The sequence below is a fragment of the Talpa occidentalis genome, unplaced genomic scaffold (assembly GCF_014898055.3).
Source record: "Talpa occidentalis isolate TD23 unplaced genomic scaffold, MPIMG_talOcc4v2.1 talOcc4.2, whole genome shotgun sequence".
NCBI lineage: Eukaryota > Metazoa > Chordata > Mammalia > Eulipotyphla > Talpidae > Talpa > Talpa occidentalis.
Window position 1 is genome coordinate 32,708,034 of NW_023602073.1, and position 21,485 is coordinate 32,729,518.

The window sequence follows — 21,485 nt, forward strand, 5'->3', positions numbered from 1 at the left end:
CAGGATTTCTTTTTGCCCACATTTTGTGGCTTTATGATTCCCTGGTTTAAAAGTTTCACACCCATGAGAACAGCCCATATCCAAAAGACCAGAAACTCAAGTGTTGGCAAGGATGTGGAAAAAAGGGACAGTCCTGCATTGTGTTTGGATACAGACTGAGCCAGCCCTTATGGAAACAGTATTGAGGTTTCTTAAAAGAGTGAATGTGCTTCTGCCATTGGACCCAGCAATTCTACACTGAGGATCTCCTCATAGAGGATAAATACTCTCCTGTGAAGGGACCTGCACTCCCAGCACCACTGCAGCACTATTTACAGTAGCCAAGCTATGGGAACCACCTGAATGCCCCAGACAGGTGACACATCAAGAAGAAGCTGGGATTACATGTATACATGTGTGTGCATATTCAGGTGATGTATGTGTCTTGTATAATGAAATAGCATCCACGGTCAGAAAACATAATTCATGCCACTGCGGCAACATGGATGGAAGAGGGATATGTCAAAAAGATAAAGAGAAATACTTATATATGGATGGAGAGAAAACAAACGAAGGGCCATATTAAGTCAAACTTCAAAACTAACCCGTGAGTCCTGCCAGGCTGCGTATATTTTGACCAGGGCTGCAGACCAGCCTAGGCTTCCCGGCCCAGCAGCGCTGGATGGTGGACGGACCCTCTCTAGTTTTGCATCAGACTCATTTGATGACAAAGCCTGACTGCTGCTGACTGAGTCCCCCATTTTGTCTTGCTGCACCTGCACCACCACTGGGTCCCCAGCCTCTGCTGTTTGCTGGGTCTGAGATGGATCTTGTACTTGATGCTGCAGGTTATGACTTTTTTACGCCACTTATATATCCCCCACATGGCCAGAAGGTAACATCTTCCAACAAATTGTTATTCTCCTGATAGTAACAAATTTTGGTGCCTTTAACCTTTATTTTCTTTTTGCAACAATGAGTTATTATTTATCTATAATTCTCTAATGAAATATTCACAATTTTATTAAGGTTTTTTTTTTTTTAATTTTTGTGTGGAAGTACTGGGGTGAAGGTCAGAGGTACGGGCGGTGGAGGGTGGGCGTGGAGGGAGGTGATGAGAGAATTCACCAGAGACATGTGGGGAGCAGAATAGGCAGATATACTGAAATACGTTGCTAATGGGAGTAGTGGGCAAGATGAGGAGGTCTGCTGCGCCATGTGGGTCAGCTCCCTGCGCCAGGATCCACTCAGGCTGTTGCAGTGGACCTTCTCGGTGGTAGTGCTGAGGCTTAACCCCTAGGCCACCAGAGAGGCCCAATACCCAAAATTTTTAAAGAATCAAACTTGCAAGAAATTGTTTACTGGTATGTCATTACCATGGATTAACTATTCCCACCATCTTCACTGTTCTTGCTAAAGCTGAGAGGATACAGCAAATTATATGACAACATAGGAGAATTCCCAAATGGCTAGATTCAACTCATTATTAGTGTATGGTCCACAAGCTGGCTTATTTAGGTGCTACATCTTGGTCAATATCTGGACAATTTCTATTCATGATGATGACTTTCGTATCATCAAATCTTTTTTAAAATATATTTATTTATTTATGCATACAAGAGCTGGGGTACAGGCCCGAGATGCGGGGGGGTGAGAGGATTTACCAGAGACACAGCAGGGAACAGAACAGGCAGACTGACTGAAATCCACTGCTGAGGGGAGCAGTGGGCAAGACAGGAGAGGTCTGCCTCACCATGTGGGCTTCTCCCTGGTTGGCCGGGGATGGAACTCGTGCTGCGGAGGCTGCGGATAGCTTCATAGTGCGGTGCTTAACCCCGTGTGCCACCAGGGAGGCCTGTAGCTTCAAATCTTAAGGCCGTTTATTAATGGCTCTGCTCAACATACACATCTTCACCTCTTCTTTGACTAAAAGTCTGGGCAATATTTTACATTGCAGGATTGGATTGGAGGCGCATTTAAAAATTCTTACTCCTTTCAAGGGAAAGGCCCACAGTTATGTGAAGGAGACAGAAGGAAAAGCCAGCAGGGAATGGTCAAAATGAGAAGTTATTCCATGGAGAGACTACAGAGTTTGGGCAGATTATTTCCCAATTATTAATTTTTTTAAAGATTTATTTGTTTGTTTAATTGTTTGTTTATACAAGCACTGGGTACAGTCAGAAGTGCAGGAGGGTGAGAGAATTCACCAGAGCCAGAGCGGGGGGCAGAGCAGGCAGAAGGACCTAAGTACATTGCTGAGGGGAGCAGCGGGCGGCAGGAGAGGTCTGCACGCCATGTGGAACCCTCGCCCGGTGGCCGGGGACTGAACCAGCGCTGCAGAGTCTGCGGGCACCTTCGCAATCCTGCGCTCAACAGCTGCGCCACCAGGGAGGCCCTATTAAATATTTTTAATGAAGGAAAATAATCTACATCCAGCTGGGAGATTTGGTAGCATTTGAAACTCCACATTGAGGGCCCTGCTGAGAGATGGTCATGCTGAGAGACCAAGAGAAACCAACCTCCTGCGTAAACACCAGGGGTGACCTAAGAGGCGACTGTGTCTTTCCAGCCAGTGAATATGTAACTCATATTGTCTGAACACTAATTTTTAAAAAGGTGGAGAGAAAGTAAATGATTGAGGGGACCAGGTTATGTCCTTTTGTGTTAACCCACCACGTTCATTAAGAAAATCGCATTGTGTTTAATAACACCAAGGCTCAGCGCCATAACAAGGAAACACAAACACATGATTCAGGAGTGAGCTCCATATTCTGTGCTGGTCTGGCAATGACCATTTGTCATACTTTGCTCACGGGGAAGCCTCAGCATGACAGACAGCAGGTCTGATAGAATCGAGTAGTGACAGTGCAAGTGACCCACTTCCTAGCAGGTGTGATGACACTGTCATCTCCCTACACACAGGAAGCTTCTTCTCTGATCATTGTCAAATGTTACATGTTACTGATCAATAAATAAACTGGAATTTTAAAAAATATCCATACGACCATGATTCAGTCCAGATGTGGGATTATATAGCTAAAGATTTTGATGGTTTATATTTAAAACCTTTATGTAATAAGCTTAAAATTATGTGAATCTAAATGTACTTACAAAGGGAAACTTGATGGCCACATAGTATATTTGGCTGCTGGATTTTTAACTAAACTGATACACTGGGCTTTTGCTATGTTTCATGGTGAAAAACCTACACTTTTCTATAAAAGGAAATAATTGCCAAATATTTGCGTTTGTCACTGGAGAACGGTTTGGAATTCATCATCTTTTCTCTGAGTAAGATGTGGGATTAACAGACCTTTCTGGACAGAGAGCGACATGGTGCAACTTGTCTTTAGAAGCCTCCGTCTGGCTGCTGTGCAGAATCAAGAGGGGAAGGTGAGAGGTGGGAAGATAAATGTAGGAAACTAGCACAGATTCTAGGATGGAAAATTTGGTAGCTTTATAGGGTGTGATCAGGAAAATAACAGGAAGTCGTTAGATCTGGATATATTTAGAGGTGGACTTTACAGCGTTTCCTAATGCAACATCTGGGTTGTAAGAAAGGGGTGAGGATGCCACCCAACATTTCAGACTGTGAAGTAGAGATGCAGAGGGGCTGTCACTATCCCTAGATGGATTTCTCACTCATTTGATACAAATTTATGATGCAATTTTTTTTCAAGTAAAATTTACTAAAGGCATTAATAGATATGTGTGAATGTGTGTATGTTTGTATATAATAGTATAGCGTGTGACACTGACTACAGACCCCAGTGGCTTACCCAGCTCTGTCCTTCCCCCTGAGTGGTGGGACATGCGGGCTTTGTTGGTGGGCCTGCCCCAGTGGGCACAGCCAGAGGCCAGTGGGAGCAGGAGTCTGAAAGGGCTGGTAGCAGCAGTGGGGGTTTCCTGCCCTGGCACCCTGTATGTGCGGGTGGGAGCTGGTGGGCACAGCTCTAGAGGTGGTGGCAGAGGGGGGTTTCCTGCCAATGGCAGGCAGCCTTCAGAGGGCCCCTCCCCCAGAGCAAGCCAGGGTTAAGCAAAGGAGCCCCTAGGGCTTAGGCTCCCCCTCCCCTGCCCCCAGAAGAGCTGCTTCTGGGCAGCACCAAGGCCGCCCTGCAGTGGGTGCCACAGGACAGCTTCGCTGAGGCCACCTCGTGGGCTAGGGATGATAGCTATGGGGGCCTCAGCTGGGTTTGAATGGACCCCACCCGCCCTGGCAGGCTCCAGGAGGCCGCTGCTTGAGGACAGGGCCCAGGCCACCCTGACAGCTGTGTCCACTGCAACCAGCAGAGGGAATGGCAGAGGGTGACAGTAGGTGAGCACTTCACCACCAGCCCCCATTAGTGTCATGGACAAAGGCAGCAGCCAATCTGGGAGCAAAGGCTCTCTGTCCCCCCCCCACACCACCCCAGGGCATGCAGCCCACTGGGGCTACAGCAGCAAGTTCCCCTTTGAGACCTGTCATGCTGCTGTCTGTCTGGTACCACCTCCCGCTGCTTTTGCCTCCTTCCAGTCCAGCCTGGCATTCAGACTGTGGCTGTGCCTATTGGGGTGTCACCTGAGAGGGGAGCACCCCCTGTGAGCACCTCCCGGTGCCACTGTGAGTTGGATCCTGGCCAGGTGCTTGCGGCTGTGCCCCACCTCCAGGCTCTCCCTGATGGGACTGTACCACCTTGCACGGCCACCTTAATTTGGGACTAATGGACACTGCGGACACTATCTGGGGTGAACAGCTGCCACTGAGCCCTTAGAAACTCTTTATTTCCCTGTTCTCCTGTTGCTGTTCCCTGAGCCTGAGTGGTTGCAATTGAGCACATGGGTGAGAACCACAGACAGTGCCCTGTCCTCTACCTCAGCTCTGTCCTTTTGAGAAGGTGCCAGGGAGGAAGGGCCCATACCTAGGACAGGAACCTGCAAACACACAGGCTGCACACACACGCTACATGACTCATGATCTGTTTTCTTTGAACTAAAGCTCTTGTTTCAAACTGAGATCCTGCCCTGCTGATGACCCAAAGCGTGCCAGACACTGATGCCCTCTGATGTACCAGGGGCAGGATACCCAGGAGGCTAACGGCAAGTTCTGGGGCTGAACAGGATCGACACCAGGAGTGTCATCTGTGCTGGGCTGTTCTGGTGGGCTATTTGCTCGGAACATAAAGGTTTGTCAGTGTAGAGAGCACCCGGAGATGCACAGGAGAGAGACGTGTGGAGAAGGCCCCTTGCTTCTTGGCTTTGGACTTGAACCAAGAACTTAGAGACGTGGAAGGAAACACCAGGAAGAGACACCGTGATGGCCTGAGATGGATCCCCTGCCAGGGAGCTGCCCACATGGTGCAGCAGACCTCTCCCTACTTGCCCGCTGCTCCCCTCAGCAGTGTGTTTCAGTAGATCCGCCTGTTATGTTTCCCACTTTGTCTCTGGTGAATCCTCTCACCAGCCTCCCCACCACCTCTGGCCTATACCCCAGCTCTTCTATGAATAAATAAATCGTAAAAAAAAAAAAAAGTTTGCATAAATCCAGTAAAGTTCCTTTTCCCCTTCTCTTTAATAGACAATTGGAAATACGGATATTTTCCCAAGGCTTTGTCTGGAATGTTGTGTTTCCAGAAACCAGACTCATCTCAGAGGCTGCAAGACAACAGTAAACTGGCACCTATTTAAGGGGTACAAGAGTCTGTCATGAGGGTAAAGAAGGCAACCCCTTGGCAGGTCCAGAAACCCCAAATGTCATGGGAGCCTCAAGAGGAATTTTCCCAATGATACAGGTACTGCAGGCCAATTCTGGTGGTGAGAACTTGGCGTGGTCCTGAGCCCTGGCTCCTGGCTGTTAGGAGCTCTCAGTCTGAGGGTTCCTGTATGAAGGTCTGACAAAGCAAGATTAAAAAGTCTGCATAATAATTTCTGTCCCTGATGAATTCATGCAAACTGACTGTGGCAGTGTAGTGTCTGGGTGAGGCCGGGGGCTGATAACCAGTACTGGAGGCTGAACGTAATGGATACCAGGAGCACCAGCTGTGACGGGCTATTCTGATGGCTGTTTGCTGTGACTGTCTGTGTGTGACTGATTATAACGAGGCCAGCTGGAGATGAGATGGGGGAACAGGCCCTTCAGGGTGCGATGCCCCCCATTTTCTCAGATCAATGGCCTGTAATCTGAGAAGTGAAAGTGTTACAGGGCAGCCCCGAAATAAAACGGGTTGCCTGATTGTGAGTCCTCACCCCTCACCTGTGCGCTTAAAAGGGACTTATTAATACTGCACTGCAGGCACACACAAAGGTTAATAAAAGGTTTATTTACAAGGGAAGGGTGCTGCAGGGGGCCTTGTTGCCCCAGCCAGATAAGACACTGGCAAGCAGCGAAGCTCAAAGGGCCTCACACCATGGGGCCGAAGTTAAAGGGCCTCACACGGTGGGGCCAAAGATTCCTTGTGCCTCACACTGTGGGGCTGAAGATCTAACATTCCTTCAATTTTTGTTCTTGGTCATAAAAAGAGAAAAATTTCCCCAGAAAGGTACATTAGGCACTATATTATATGCATCAGTATACTGCAAATAAACGGCACGGAAAATTATCTGTTAGAAATTAATTATTAAACAATTTGGCCCACTTGACAATGGGAGACAACTTATTGAACATGCCTGACAAGCATTACAATACAATAATTATTTTAAGTCCTTCTTTTGCCTTCCCTTGAAGTTTCTTGGGAAAGTTTTTAAATGTAGCTATTTGAGTTAGGAGTTTCTAAATAGAAAAAGTTCTGATAGCTGAGCAGCACCTGGTCTCCGGCTGAAGGCCATGTGAATAAAATAGTCTCTTGATGCTTAGGCTTTAGCTGATAGGGAAGCACTGGCGGCTATCCACTGTCTTAGGTAATTGTCTAGCTGAAATAATAAGTTTTAGTGTTAAGTCTGTTTTTTTATCTATTAACCTTGAAGGCTACCGTCTAGCTGGGACCTGTAGGAGCCGGTAGTCCATGGGAACATAATACACTAATTGTTTCTGCTTTACACATGATAATGTATTTTTGTTGATTACTAATAATAAATAAATAGAGACCTGCTGAGTCTCTCGGCCGTCTCATCCTTTCAGGAACCCCTGACACGACATTTTGCTGGAGGCTGGTCCCCGGCAGAAGGGGAAATGAGGAAATGTACAACTCAGGAGAAAAGAGGGAGATAAAGTCTTAAATGCGTCCTCCCCATCTCCGCTGACCTGGAATCCCAATGGCACACTGAGACCTGGCGGTGAGCCAAGACCCATGAAGACAAGGGACCCTACCCCACCTCCGGCCCACGTGTCTGGTTTTATACCAAACCTGGCTGCTTAACTCCACCCTCAGGTCCCAGCAACCCTCCCTTGGGTGATGGTGGGATTTGTAGTTCCCAGTGTCTTCATGGCTTTGACTGGAGTGGGGGTGGAGTCCACAAAGCCTGTATGGAATTAGCTCAGGACATCCTTTCCCCCTAACAATTCCCCCCTTTCACTTTTTGCCACCATTTCCATGGTGATGAAGATCAAATATATGGATGCTGGGATACAGTCTCAGATGAAAATTGTTCAGGGTTCCAGTGTGAAAGAAAACCAGTCTTTCCAGGTATTGTCCGTTGTGGAAAGCAAAAGTCCTCCATTCCTGGAAAAACAGTTCATCGGTCCAAGCCAAAACAAAAAACAAAAACAAAAAAAATCTGGAGGCATTAGCCAAAACAAGACAGCAAATATGTCAAAATCACAAGAAAAAAATCTTAAAATTGGTTCAACTTATGTAAAAACCATGTTCTCTCAACCTTGAGCCCAAATTCTTTCGACAGCATAGCAAAAGTTTGCAAACTAAATCTACTTGTAAGCCATATTACCTATTTTTGCATAAAATCATAGGGCAGAATAACTAAACAGCAATTTTAGCTGGCTTTTGGAATACTCCATATAGGATCAGAGTGAACTCTTGACATTTGGCCCATGTAGGCTTCAGGAACAAAGTGGGTCTCATCAGACTCCACCTGGGCTTTCCTCTTCTTGAGGGTACCAGGACTTTTTCATTTGCCAGGTTGTCCAGTCCTGCCAATGGAGGCAGCTTCCTCACCTTCTTTGGAGGTCTCTGGAACACTACGAACAAAGCAACAGGTTCTCCTCTTCTTGGTTCAGCTCTGCTTCAACTTCCTGGAAGCCACACAATGAAACTCATGTCCAATTTTTTTAGTTTAAGCAGACAAAATCCCTACAGAAGTTATGCAAAAACAGTCTCTGAGATAAGTAGTAAAAAAAATTACTACCACTATTTTTATGCTGTGTATGAAGGGGAAAGAAAATGTGAACACAAGTTAGCTCTGCTGAAAAAAGAAAAAATCAACATCGCTGCACGTCCTGGTCAGTCGGAACAAGAAAATTTTTGTGGATTCAGAACGAAAGGCAAAAAAAAATTTACCAGTATTATGTCAAAACTTAGTAAAACTCAGGTAATCTCCAGATCTATTCAGTCCTTTGTAGGAAATTTTTACACTCAACAATTCCATCACTAGGAATCCGTTGAGGCCTTTTACCCCTATTTTCTCCAGAAACAATTTCTGTCGATAAAAAAAAACAATTGAAGTATACAATATCACAAGGCGACAATCACCATTGACAATTTACATACATAATCAGGTCAAGGTGTTACCCATTTTCTCAAGTGACAATGCTTCCCTTCTAGTTTTCCCTACTAGGTAAGCCAAGTAGGACAAATTCATCTAATATTCTTCCCAGGAGGAAAGGGAGGAAATGTGGAGTGTCTCAGGAGCTCTACTGAGGTTCCACAAAATTTCCTTGCATCGGCCAAATGACAGGCTACCAAATTTGTGCTTGAATTTAGATTTCTGGGAAGCTTTGCCATAAATATCAGAAAACAGCAGAAACAACAATATTCAATCTCTATGAAGGCACCGGCTTAGTTCAGTAGTACAATGTTGACAATCAAACCATAACCAGTTATTTCCTCATAACTGGAGACTTTTTTTTTTCACTGTCTATAGGCACTATGCATACCAATTTGTTAACCACTAGAGGCCAAGACAAGGACACAAGGAAAGGTCATACAGACATATAACATATAGACACAAAGAGCTCTTTATTAACAGTTTATCACGCGTTGGGTATCTTATACAACTGCAGTTTCACTCATAGGCCAAAGTAACAAAAGCAAGCAGAAAATAAACCTTGAAGTTAAAAACAAAAAAAGCAAAAAGTTAAAAGGCAATACCAAAATCAAGATTGAAAGCCTTTCTGAGTAAAAAAAAAAAAAAAAAAAAAAATACTGCCAGCATATGCATGATTCTAGATGTTATTTCACATCTCCGAAACTTTGAAAGGAAGATTGGTGTGAGCATGTTAGTCATCTTAGGGTTTCTTCAGAAAAGTGAATCCGGGCCTCCCCTGGTGGCACAGCGGTTGAGCGCTGGACTGTGGGGCTGCCCGCAGCCTCTGCAGCACTGGTTCAATGCCCGGCCACTGGCGAGGGTCCCACATGGCACGACAGACCTCTCCTGCCACACCCACTGCTCCCCTCAGCAGTGTATTTCGTCAGTCTGTCTGAACCGTTCCCCGCTCTGGGTCTGGTGAATTCTCTCACCCTCCGGCGCTTCTGACTGTACCCAGTGCTTGTATAAATAAATAAAGAAATCTTAAAAATAAAATCCAGAAAAGTGAATCTTTGGGCATCCTGCAACAATAACTAGAAAAGAAGTCAGTAACATTCAAGTTTTTGTCTTTTTCTTAAATAAACATCTCAAGTCCTCAATGGGTTCACAAGACCAGTGGGACTTTGTCTCTGGTCAGTTCCTTCTGGTGCTTGCTTAACTCTGGAATGATGTACCCAGGGTTTTATGCCTGCAAGTTTCAAAGAAGTATGTATGCTTAGCAAAACGTCATGTGGACCAGAGCATTTTTCTGACAGCTGGTTTTTGGCATCCCCACTCTGCCAAGTCTTGAGTAAGACCTGCTCTCCAGGTCTGAAGGGATACAATGGTTGATCAGGAGGCATAGAGATCCTCAAAGTTGCAAAGTTGTGAATAACTGCCAGAACCTCCTGGATATGTTTCACATATTGTATGATGCGGCAATCTTGTGCTATTTCTGGACCACCTTTCCGAACTGAGGCCTGCAAAGGTCTTCCAAACACAGTTTCAAAGGGGTTTAATTGTAGCCCACTTCTAGGTGCCACTCTTATCTGGAGCAGGGCAAGGGATAATACTTGGTCCCATCGAAGGTGTGTTTCTTGGCACTGTTTTGCCAAGGTTTTCTTTAAGGTGTGGTTCATTTTTTCCAGAAGACTGTGGTCTCCATGCAGCATGCAATTTCCAGTTGATCTGTAACACATTGCTTACTGCATGAGTGAAGTCAGAGATGAATGTTGGCCCATTATCACTCTGGATGGAGTTGGGCAACCCAAATCGAGGGATTATCTCCTTCAGCAGCTCTTTTGCCACCTTGGAAGCTTTCTCCGTCTTTGTGGGAAAAGCTTCCACCCATCCAGAGAACATGTCCACAAAATCTATTAGGTATTTGAAACTGCCTGTTTTTCTAAGTATTTGTGTCAAGTCCACCTGCCAGTCCTCAAAAGGGCACTTGCCCCGATATTGAACCCCAATGGCTTTAGGGTGGGAGTCAGTCTTGGGGTTATTCCTGGCACATAGTTGACAGCCCCGGGTATGCTATTTTATGTAAATATGGGTCCTTCAAATATGGGCGCACTGTTTCTAATAAGGCATCTCTCCCATAGTGAGATCCTCCATGAAGATGTTTTAGCACCAGATATACCAGGGCCTTCGGGAGGAGTATCATCCCATGGGAGTTTACTCTCCAAGTGGAGCTGGGGTCAAACTCAGTAAATCCCCATGCATGAGCTCTCTCCTCATCCCGCTCGGTGTATTCAGGAGCATACTGAGTCAGGTCCACAAGAGGGATGAGTGCACTCTGAGGAAAGGGGAAGTGAGGAAATGTACAACTCAGGGAGAAAATAGGGAGATAAAGTCTTAAATGCATCCTATCCGTTCCGCCGACCTGGAAACCCAATGGTTCTCTGAGATCGGGCCGCGAGCCAAGAGCAGTGAAGCCAAGAAGGGGCCTCCAAGACCCATGTGTCTGGTTTGATATCAAACCTGGCTGCTTAACTCCACCCTCAGGTCCCAGCAACCCTCTTTTGGTGGTGATGGGATTTGTCTTTCCCGGTGTCCTGATGGCTTTAGTCTGGAGTGGGGGTGGAATCCACAAAGCCTGTATGGAATTAGCTTAGGACTTCTTTTCCCCCTAACAATTTGATGGGCACATGTTTTAATATTTGGTAATTAAGCATATGGCTTTGACAGGGAATTAGCAATAAAACATAAAGCAACCCTATTCACCCCTTTTGCTGCTTTTGATTTCACCATAACTTACAATTTAATTGTCAGAAATGCTCTCTTAAGAAATTGTAGAATTGCTTCCGTGTTTAGCCTTTGGGGATTTGGGCTTCCCTTTTTGGTAATTTACTTGACACTTATTGATATAAGAGTGTTAAGTCATAAAGTGCATGCTTTGAATTGTTTCTGTCACCAGAGACTTCCGAATTTAACGGATGCAGACAGGTGAAGACCGGGAAGAGGGAATGTAAATCGCAGATAGGAAAGTATCCACTGTGGCAGGAAAACAGAAACCAAATGGTATCTGGTGGGGTAGTGTTAAAGAAGATTAAAATTAAACCCCACCCATTGCCCAGCAGGCAAGTTTGGTAGGCTGGAATGATAAAGGGAGTGGATGGGACTGCCATGGAAACATGGACCTTAAGCTGGTGAAGCCCAGAACTGATGACCCTCTATGCTGATTCAGATCATCAGTCAGGACACACCCAAGACTAGTCACCCTAACCAGTCAATGGTGTCTAGAGTATAAATAGAGACTTGGGACCCAAACTCTGAACAGTACACCCCTCCTGTTTCACCCTCTGCTTCTTTTAGCAGTGTATTTCAATAAATTCACCTGTCTGTTCTCATCTGTCTCTGGTGAATTCTTTCACCCCTGCAACAGGGCCTACCCCTTGATTCTTCCCCACAACATTATATATCAATAAATCTTTGTTAGATAGAGTGGTGTGATTTCTTATAGAAGAAGATGGAATCTAACCTCTTCAACTACACCAGTCTTCTATCTACCCAAACCTCTACTCTTTGTTCTCTGAATTCAGCAAATAAAAATAAAACTTAAAAAAAAAAGCAAATAGCAATTACATCTACCAAGTTGCTCAGAATAGAAAGTTTGACAGCATCTTTAATTTCTGTCTTTCCCTCACTTTCTATACCCATCCAAATCAGCTCTATTAGCTAACATCCTAAGCAACGACCCACTCCTCTCTCTGTCTACTGCAACTTTCTCAGTTGTTTTCGCTGTTGCATTCTTGTTCTCCTACAATCTAGTTTCCCCAATGCAAAGAGATTTTTCTCAAACACGAACTATTCAATTCACTCCACTCTCCAACAGCTCTCTCCATTTTCACAATTAGCATGAAGTTCTGAGTGACTAGTTTCTGTGAATATCTGTGACTTTATCTCACAATTCTTTCTTCTTAGTCCACATGAAACACTGACCTCCTTTTTCTTACTGCAGGGTGATTCGGTCATTTCTGCCTGTCCGTGCTCCCCTCTGCAATTGTGCTTTCTCCCAAACTTTGCTGTATGCATCCTGGCCTGTAAATAGAGTTCATATTGTCATTAATTTAAGTCTTATAATTTCCATTAAAGAATAACGTTTTCATAGCTTTACAGATACATACATTTTATTAAAAATATCCTTAAGGGTTTCATATTTTGATGTTATCCTAAATGGTATTGAAAATTCAATTGGTTTTGATCCTTTTTACAGATCCTATAACCATTTGTTATATCTCTGTTGGATTATTTTAAAACTTATTCATATTGCTTTTTTTCCCCGTCACTGAAAAGTCAGTTTTATCACAACATTCTCTCTATATCTTGATCACTAGAACACTATCAATTCTACAAAAGTACAGTGTAGTTTCTCAATTATTAGTCATTGTTACTTTTGAATGAATATCATATATAGGTAACCTTGGAAAAAATGATTAACCTCTTCTCAAAATCTCCTTCCTCAGATACTTATTAATGTATTTGTAAGTGCACATACTGATACATGTAATATATATAGAATTAAAACAATGTTACTTATACTTCCTGATATTTATTACTATTAAATCAATTTTGGCAAAAGTGTTAAAAGCAACCTAAAAAATGAAGTATTCTGAATTACTGAACATTTTTGTTTAGTTTTTAAGTACATTGGTATTGTTATGACCTATTGAATTTGTAGTTTGTTCCTTCTCAAAGGAACTATTGTGTATATAGTATTATTATTTAATGTTATTTTTCTACTAAAATAGACTCCATGACACAATTATAGCCCCCAAAAAGAAAGACATGCTGAAAAAGAAATCTGAAATTACCTCTTAAAATTTTAGAATTTAAACCTTACTAGTTCACTCCAACACTAGTAACTGTGCCTCCTTTTTTTTTAAATTTTTTTTTTTTTAAGATTTATTTATTTCTACAAGAACTGTGGTAAAGGCCAACTTCGCGGGAGGGTGAGAGGATTCCCCAGAGACAGCCTGGAACAGAACAGGCAGACTGACTGAAATCCACTGCTGAGGGGAGCAGCGGGCGGGGCAGGAGGGGTCTGCGCGCCACGTGGGCCCTCGCGGGCGCGGCAGAGGCTGTGGACAGCTCCCCAGCGCGCGCCCAACCGCCTGCGCCCCCTGTTTGCTGTTCTCCCCACAGTGTGAGCGCGACAGTAAAGCATCTGCACAAGGCGGGGCCAGGATGGGGACGCCTGGAAAAGCCAAAACCCAGGACAGGATTGCTCAGGACAGATGAAAGGGCCTCTCCAGCATTCCAAGGGTTGTCCTTAAGCGGCAGCTTTTTCGTTAAGGCTGAGAAACCGCTGGCGGTTCCCTCTGCCAATGGCTGTGGCCTGTGGCTCTGACGCCACAAAGAGCCCTTGTGACGGCACCGGCACCTCCTGCATCAGGCCCGCCCGGACTGCGCCTGTGTCCTCAGGAGCCGGGAAGCTCTGGACAGTGACCTGTGCACTCCGGACGCCGAGAGAGACAGTGAGAGCCTGTTTTGGGGTATTTGGTTTTCTTTGGGTTTGTTTATTGGTTTACTTATTTAGTTATTTGTTTAGGCTATTTATTTTAGTTACTTTATTTTTCTTTCTTTGTTTTTTCCATTATTTTCCTTGATTTTTTTTGTATTTGCTTATACTTTTTTCTACTTTTTCTTTTTCCTTTTATTTCCTTGTTTTTTTTTTTATTTTCCTTTTTTGTTTTGTTATTGGCTTTTTTTCTTTATTCTTTTATTTCAGTTTTCAGTTTTTTGATTTTATTTTTTGAGTGATCTCCCCCATTTTCCCTTCTGTTCTTGTTTCGTTGTTTGTTCTTTCTTCCCCTTTGTCATTTCTCTGGTTTTGCTTGTTTGTTTGTTTGTTTGTTTTTCCAGTTTTTAGTTTCTAATTGTGGTTTGTTCTGTTGTTTACTCTATTGGTCTTTGTTGTTGTTCTATTGTATTCTTCAATTTAGTGGTTAGTTTGTAATTGGTTTATTGTTTTCATATTTTTACATTTTTAATCTCATTTGTAATTTTTTTGATTGTGTATTTTCATTTATTTGTAGTGTAGTTAGTATTGCTAGTAAGGCTAGTGAAGTTAGTATTGCTGGTTGAGTTATGTTAGCATTGTTAGTATTTAGTGAGGTTTAGTGAATACTTTTTGAGTACTATTAATACTAGTACATTTGTTAATATCGTAGGAGAGTCAGTTGTCAGCGGAGGTAGCGCAAGGGCTGGGAGCACAGTCAGGGCTGGTGAGTGTAGTCTGCATAGTCCAAGTGCATAGGCGCTATGTGCAATCGCCTCACTCCCCAGGGACATAAAGCAAAAAGCTACCAGGCACTGCAGGCGCTGGGGTGGGGCACCCACACCAAGGTTATGCTGGCGCTGCACGCGCTCACGGGCACGAAGGTGCTCATCAGGGGCATCCGGAAGTCCGAGCTGCCTGACCTCCAGCTCCTGTCCCAAGAGATGGGGTGCATGAAGGCTCTTTATCATCCAAACATCGTGGAGCTTTTCCAGGTGGTGGACACTGGGCCGAAGCTACAGCTCGTCATGGAGTACGTGCAGGGGGAAGACCTGCAGGACTACCTGAGCAGGCGTGGATGCCTGGAGGAGACCGAGGCTGCCAGCTTTTTCAGCAGATCCTCGTGGCCCTCAGATACTGCCATGCCAAAGGCATTGCACACCGGGATGTGAGGTGTGCAACCCTGAGAAAGTTGTGCTGACCCGAGAAGGAAAAGTCAAGCTGGCAGACTTCTGGCTCACTGTCCAAGGCTTCCCCCAGGCACTGAGCACGTGCTGCTGTTGCCCAGAACACAGGGCCCCCGAGGTCTACCTTGGCCAGTGGTACAACGGCCCCAAGGTGGACGTGTGGAGCCTGGGCATCATGCCCTACCAAATGGTGACCGGCACACTGCCCTTCAGGGGGCCCAGCCTCAGGGCGATCAGGGAGCGCGTCCTGGGCGGGAACGTCCACCTGACCTCCTACCTCACGGTCCAGGGCGGGGACCTGCTGGCCAAAATGCTGGCACGGGACCCCTGGAGGCGCCGACCCCTGGAGAGCATCCAGCAGCACGCCTGGGTAGCAGAAATGAGCAAGGGACTCCTGCCCTCCAGTGAGCCATCGCTCTGCCCCCAGGACCCGGCCATAACCAAAGGTATGGAGCGCCTGGGCTACCAGAGGCAGGAAATTCGGGAGGCCATTGACGCTAACAAGTACCGCGAGGTCATGGCCACCTACCTGATCCTCCGCTCCAGGAAGCAGGCGGGGGAGGAGGACCACGAGGAAGAGGGGGAGGAGCGGCTGAGGCGTGTCACCTTCCAGGTGCTGAAGCGCGTCATCTTCCAGGAGCCTGGTGACCCCGATTCCAAGGACTGCCCCCCCACCCCTCCCCCCAAACCTGAGTTTTCAGGGAATACCCCAAGCCAGTTATCCTGCGAAAGCACCCAGTGCAAAAGAGCGGATGCCCACACCACCCCCACCCCCCACCCCTCCACCCCCACCCCCCGCAGCCTGAGGTTTTGGGGAATACCCGAAGGCCAGGTATCCTGTGAAAGCAGGAAGTCCAAAAGAGGGGAAAGGAAGCCACCGCGGGCAACAGGGTCATCTCCGCAGGAGTCCCTGAGCTGGAGGACGCCCAGAAGCACACCACTGCTGCAGGTCCAAGCCCCCTGCTAGAGGACACCCCAAAGGGGAGACCCTCTGCGCTAGGCCCGGTGCTGGAGGACGCCTGTGGGTACACCAGCACCTCTGTGGCCGGACCCCAGCAGGAGGACACTGGGGAGCACAGCAGCACCTCAGTGTCAGTCCTCCAGCTGGAGGACACTGGGGAGCACGGCAGCACCACTGAGACAGGCCCCCAGCTGGAGAGGGATCAGGAAAGCAGGGCCAGCACGATCTGTCCAGCTCCACAGGCCTCCAGCACCCCCCTAAGACCTCCCCCAAGACGTGGCTGGCCTTCCAGTGCAGTGGCCCCTTCAGCAATCATCAGGGCCAGAGACAGGGTATTAGAAATTATCCTGGAATTTTGTTGCTGCTGTGCAGCATTGGAACTGGAGAGCAACAAAGATTAAAAGTAGAGCCATACCCAGCAGAAGACACCCACCCCCAAAGCACAACCACTCAGTGGCCATGGGGAACGGGAGTACACCAGGGAAGGTTGAGGCTTTGGAGAGGCTCAGGGTCTGGACCCAGTCAAGGGCCCAGGAGCAGCATGAGACTCACAGGACTACAGCACAGAAATCTGGGCAGCACAGATGTCCCTGGAGCACAGATGTCCCTGGAGCAGAGCAGGTGAAGGGCCAGGCGGGCAACGAAACTGGTGAAGCACCTGGAGGGGAGCAGAGTGGGGGAGGGGTGGGGTGTGGAAGGGTTGTGGAGAGCTGAGCAGGTACAGGACCAGAAGAGGGGTGTGGGGCTGTGTGGGCAGAGCCTCCAGAGGCCCCAGGGCCAGAGGCGTAGAACCCTGGACCTCTCTCCCCCATCTTAGGTTCTGCCCCCTTGGTGGGAGAGACCTGCTGCTCACCCCTGGGCACACGGATGGTGCAGAGGATGCAGGAGCTCTTGCAAAGGCTTGGCCCCAGGTGGTAAAACGTGCAGATTGCAAGGAGCAGATAGAGAGGTTCTATAGCTCCCCTTTAGAATGACTCGGGGACCAGTATATTAGAATCCAAACGGGACTCTCCAAGGTGGGCAGAGGTTATTCACAGAGCAGGCCTACTCCACCACGACCTGCTCAGCTGCAAAATCCACACATCTTCCTGCTCCACGAAGCCTAGGCTATGATCAGTCTCAGTCCCGCAGTGAGCACGCCTAGGTGTCCAGTGTCCCCTGGGCCGAAGCTGCAGCTCGTCATGGAGTACGTGCAGGAGGGATTTTCAGCTTGGGATTCTTACACAGTGTCAGTCCAGCTGGAATTTCTCCTTTTAAAAATCCTCTCCAGACGGCCACCCAAACCTCCACCTTCCCGGATTCAAACCCTGCAGGGTGACCTTAAGATTATGTAAAGCAGGATGGGTAAAATGAAATGGCATTAGAAAGAAAGAGAGCAAAAGTGTTGAAGGTCTGAGAGAGAGATTTTGGTGAGAAATCGTGTGTACTCAGGTGTCTCCCCCTCCTCCAACACATTCATGGGCTTGCTCATCTGACCAGCAAAGCCCCCTCTGATTGCTACTTCGTCAGCCTAAGCTGGGGCCAGGACAACCAAACGTGGACCAACTCTCCCTTACTGCCGTGGATCCTGCCCCTAGTAGACCCAGTGATCATGATGATGCTTTTCTTTGTTTCTGCACCCTGTTTTCTCTGCTTTATCCAGACAAAGCTCTCTGAGATGAGCCTTTGCTCTCCCAGACCCGGGAAAGCCATTCCTGTTACTGACAGATGAGCAAAAGGGGGTTGCTCTAGGGATTCTGGGCCAACCTGGGCCAGTCCACCGACCAGTTGCTTATTGCTCTACACAAATGGATCCCACTGTAAGAGGATGGCAGCCCTGCCTGCGTGCACTTGCGGCAGCTGCTCGTCTCTCTAGACAGGCCTTAAAACCCACACTGGGCCAACCTGTAAACGTTCATTCTCCACACAGGCTCCAGGACCTGCTTATTCACCAGGCTCTCTCCCCTCCATCACCTTCTTGTCTGTTAGATTCTACTCTCTTTGTCAAAGACCCTCTCATCTCCCTCTCCCAATCCTTGACTCTCCATCCTCACGGGTGTTTCACTCCCTAACGCAGATAACACCCTCTTCTTACTACGGTGGACACCATCACCATTCGGACAGTGGACCTGCCTTTATCTCAAAGATTACTCCACAGGTCTCCTCCCTGGGCATCACCTGGGAACTACACATTCCCTCCCGACCGCAATCCTCTGGTAAGGTAGAACGGGTAAATGGTCTGACCAGAGACCACCTAGCCAAACTCTCCACTGAGCCCACAAATCCTGGGTGGAGCTGCTCCCACTGGCTTTAATGCACCTCCGAGCCACTCCCTGTGGCCCCTTGTTCCTGAGCCCCCTTGAACGGATGTATGGCAGACCTCTTCTTACTAACTATGAACTCCCCGTCCAACCGACACCATTGGCTGGATATTTTTCATACTTCTCTTTGCTCAGACAGCTGCTCTAAGAACACGCAGACCGTTGTCTGCCACAACCTGTGCTTCCGTCCCCTGATGCACCTGTCAACCTGCTGTGCCCTGGAGAACAGGCTCTTCTGAAAGCCATCTCTCCAAAACCACTTCCGCCAAAGTGGATGGGTCCACACACGATCATCCTGACTACACCAATGGCTGTCAAGGTCTTGGGCAACATGTCCTGGCATCAGCTATCCAGGGTCAAATCGGTCCCTGTGGACAAGCAGTATGTATGCGAGTGCTGGGCCCAACTCGGGTACGCATCACTGCGCCCCTGGTCCACATCCCACTCAGCCTATAGAGGAGAGGCCCTCTGATTCTCCTTCCTCTGTTTCTTTTTTTTTTTTTTTAAAGATTTATTTATGCAAGCACTGGGTACAGTCAGAAGCATGGGAGGGTGAGAGAACTCACCAGAGACAAAGCGAAGAGCAGAGCAGGCAGACTTGACGAAGCACACTGCTGAGGGGAGCAGTGGGCGGCAGGAGAGGTCTGCCCGCCATGTGGGACCCTCGCCTTGAGGCCAGGGATTGAACCGGTGCTGTAGAGGCTGCGGGCAGCTTCACAACCCAGCGCTCAACCGTCAGCCGCTGTGCCACCGGGGAGGCCCCTCTCCTTCCTCTGTTTCTAATCCCATCTCTTCAAGCCACTTCCAGTTCTTCTGTCTATGCCCAGCAATTCCAGATCAGCACAGCCTCGGACCAGGTATTACCACTCATGGGCCTCTTATCCTAATCTCCTCATTTTTTCTTTTTGCCCCATGCTTACTCCATTTCATCCAACACCGGATCCAAGAACTGTCCCATACCACCTTTAACCAACTCCTTCTCCACCCATATCCTCGGGTCCCTGCAAAGACCGTCTCATAACCAGGCCTGAGCCCCCACCCTGGTCTTCGCCCCTGTCCAGCAGGAAGTAGCCAAAGAAAGAACCATTGGCCCTTTTCAACAAAAGGCTGGTTTGAAAGGTCGATGCAGGGGCCAGGAATGGGGAAGCCCACATACAAACAACAAGATGGCCCTGACACCAGTACCCCTGATTCCATCAAACCAAAACTGAAGCCATAAGCAGGAGAAAACAACTCGGCTCCACGAAAAAACAACTTTGTTCCCCCTAAACCTGTTTCCCCCCCTGCCAACCCAGTTTTCCTGCCTAACCTCTCCTCACACTATAAAATGACATCTCCCCCCACAACGGGCATGACTTCAGGGACCCCCATCTTGGGTCCACGAAGCTCGCCCGGGGGTGCAATGAATTTTCCCTTCCTTTGAGAAAGTTTAGCATTGCTCCCCTTTTCTTTATTGAGCCAAACTTTTACAGGGCAACCCTGGTATAAAAAGGGTTGTCTGACTGTTTCCCAATTCTGGTGGAGTGTTTTGGATTCTGGTGGAGCTGCCAGGACAGGGCCAGTTCTGAAATGGGCAGAGTTGGGGGTCCTGGAGGGCAGCATCCTGGTGGTGACATGCTCTGTGAGGAGTCAGAGAAGCAGGGCTCAGAGGAGAGGAGACTGTGGAGCCTGCCCTGGGTGTGAGGTTTCCAGCTTTTCTCCCCAGGACCCCTCTCTCCAGCCTCTGGATAACAAAACAGGAAAGTAGATCATTTTTTCCTTTTACAACTTATTTAGTATTGAGGACATTAAAAAAATATATAACATTTAAAGAATACTGTTAAATTTACAGAAAAGTTGCAAAGATAGTACAGTTCTTATTAATCCCACACCATTTCCACTTTGTTAACATCTTACATGAATACAGTTGTATTTTTTTTTTTCACAGCTAATGAAGCAATGTTGACACAATTACCAAACTCCGTGCTTAATTTCATTAGTTTTTCCTAATGTACATTTTATGTTCCATAATCCAAATTGCCTCATTCAGTTACAGCCAGTTCTCTTTGATGTGCCCCTGGCTGACTGTTTCTCTGACTTTTCTTGTTTTTATAACATTGACATTGTGAGGAGTGATATTTTGGAGAGGTGTTGGGTTCACAGTTGGGGTTCTTGGGTCACATCTGAGAAAAGTTTCACCAGATTCCCCCTTTCACATACACAGTGAGTTTCCCCACAAGACAGAGACTTTTAGTCTCTGCCAAAGAGAAGTTTTATTATTTCTTTTTTTAAAAAAAGGGAAAGAGTCAGAACTCTGCTACCCTCCCCCACCCACTGAGTAGGCTCTCTCCGACCAACGGAAAGGAGGAAAAAAAAAAAAAAACCCAGCAAGAACAAACTACAGATCAAGTGGGACACTGAGTAGAGAGGAACTATTTCAGGCACCGCACCCCACAAATGGGAACTGTGGAGAACGTTGAAGAAATCACCACAGAGTTGATCGAGCGGCTCTGGGTGCCATCAGAGGAAGACAAGGACTCCATGGAGACCTACAAATAGCCTAAGGCCAGCCGAGAACCACTGGGAAAAAGCAAAGGTCAGCAAAGACAGGTCTCTGGTGCTACCTCATGACCAGAACAAAATCACCAACTAACTGATTCCCTGTTGGAACTAAGTAAATACAGAGGGAGGGAACTGTAAGGGACAGTGCCCAGCAACACAGCATCAACACTCTGGTGGAGTTTTGGCCTACCAGTGCTAGTCTCAGTCTGGTAAACAGTTTCCAACACCCCTAAAGGAGCACTCCAAAGAGATGCTCGCCAACACCAGTGGCACAATGTCCCAATGCATAGAACTAAATAGAAAGCAAACAATAGGGAGAAGAAAACATAAATAACCAAGCAAGCCTGCAGGAGGACACACCACAA

General features: G+C 47.1%; 1 pseudogene; it reads left to right on the forward strand.

The window, feature by feature from the left end:
• The first annotated feature begins 756 nt into the window (after positions 1-756).
• Positions 757-17,597, forward strand: LOC119251172 (lathosterol oxidase-like; annotated as a pseudogene).
• The last annotated feature ends 3,888 nt before the right edge of the window (positions 17,598-21,485 follow it).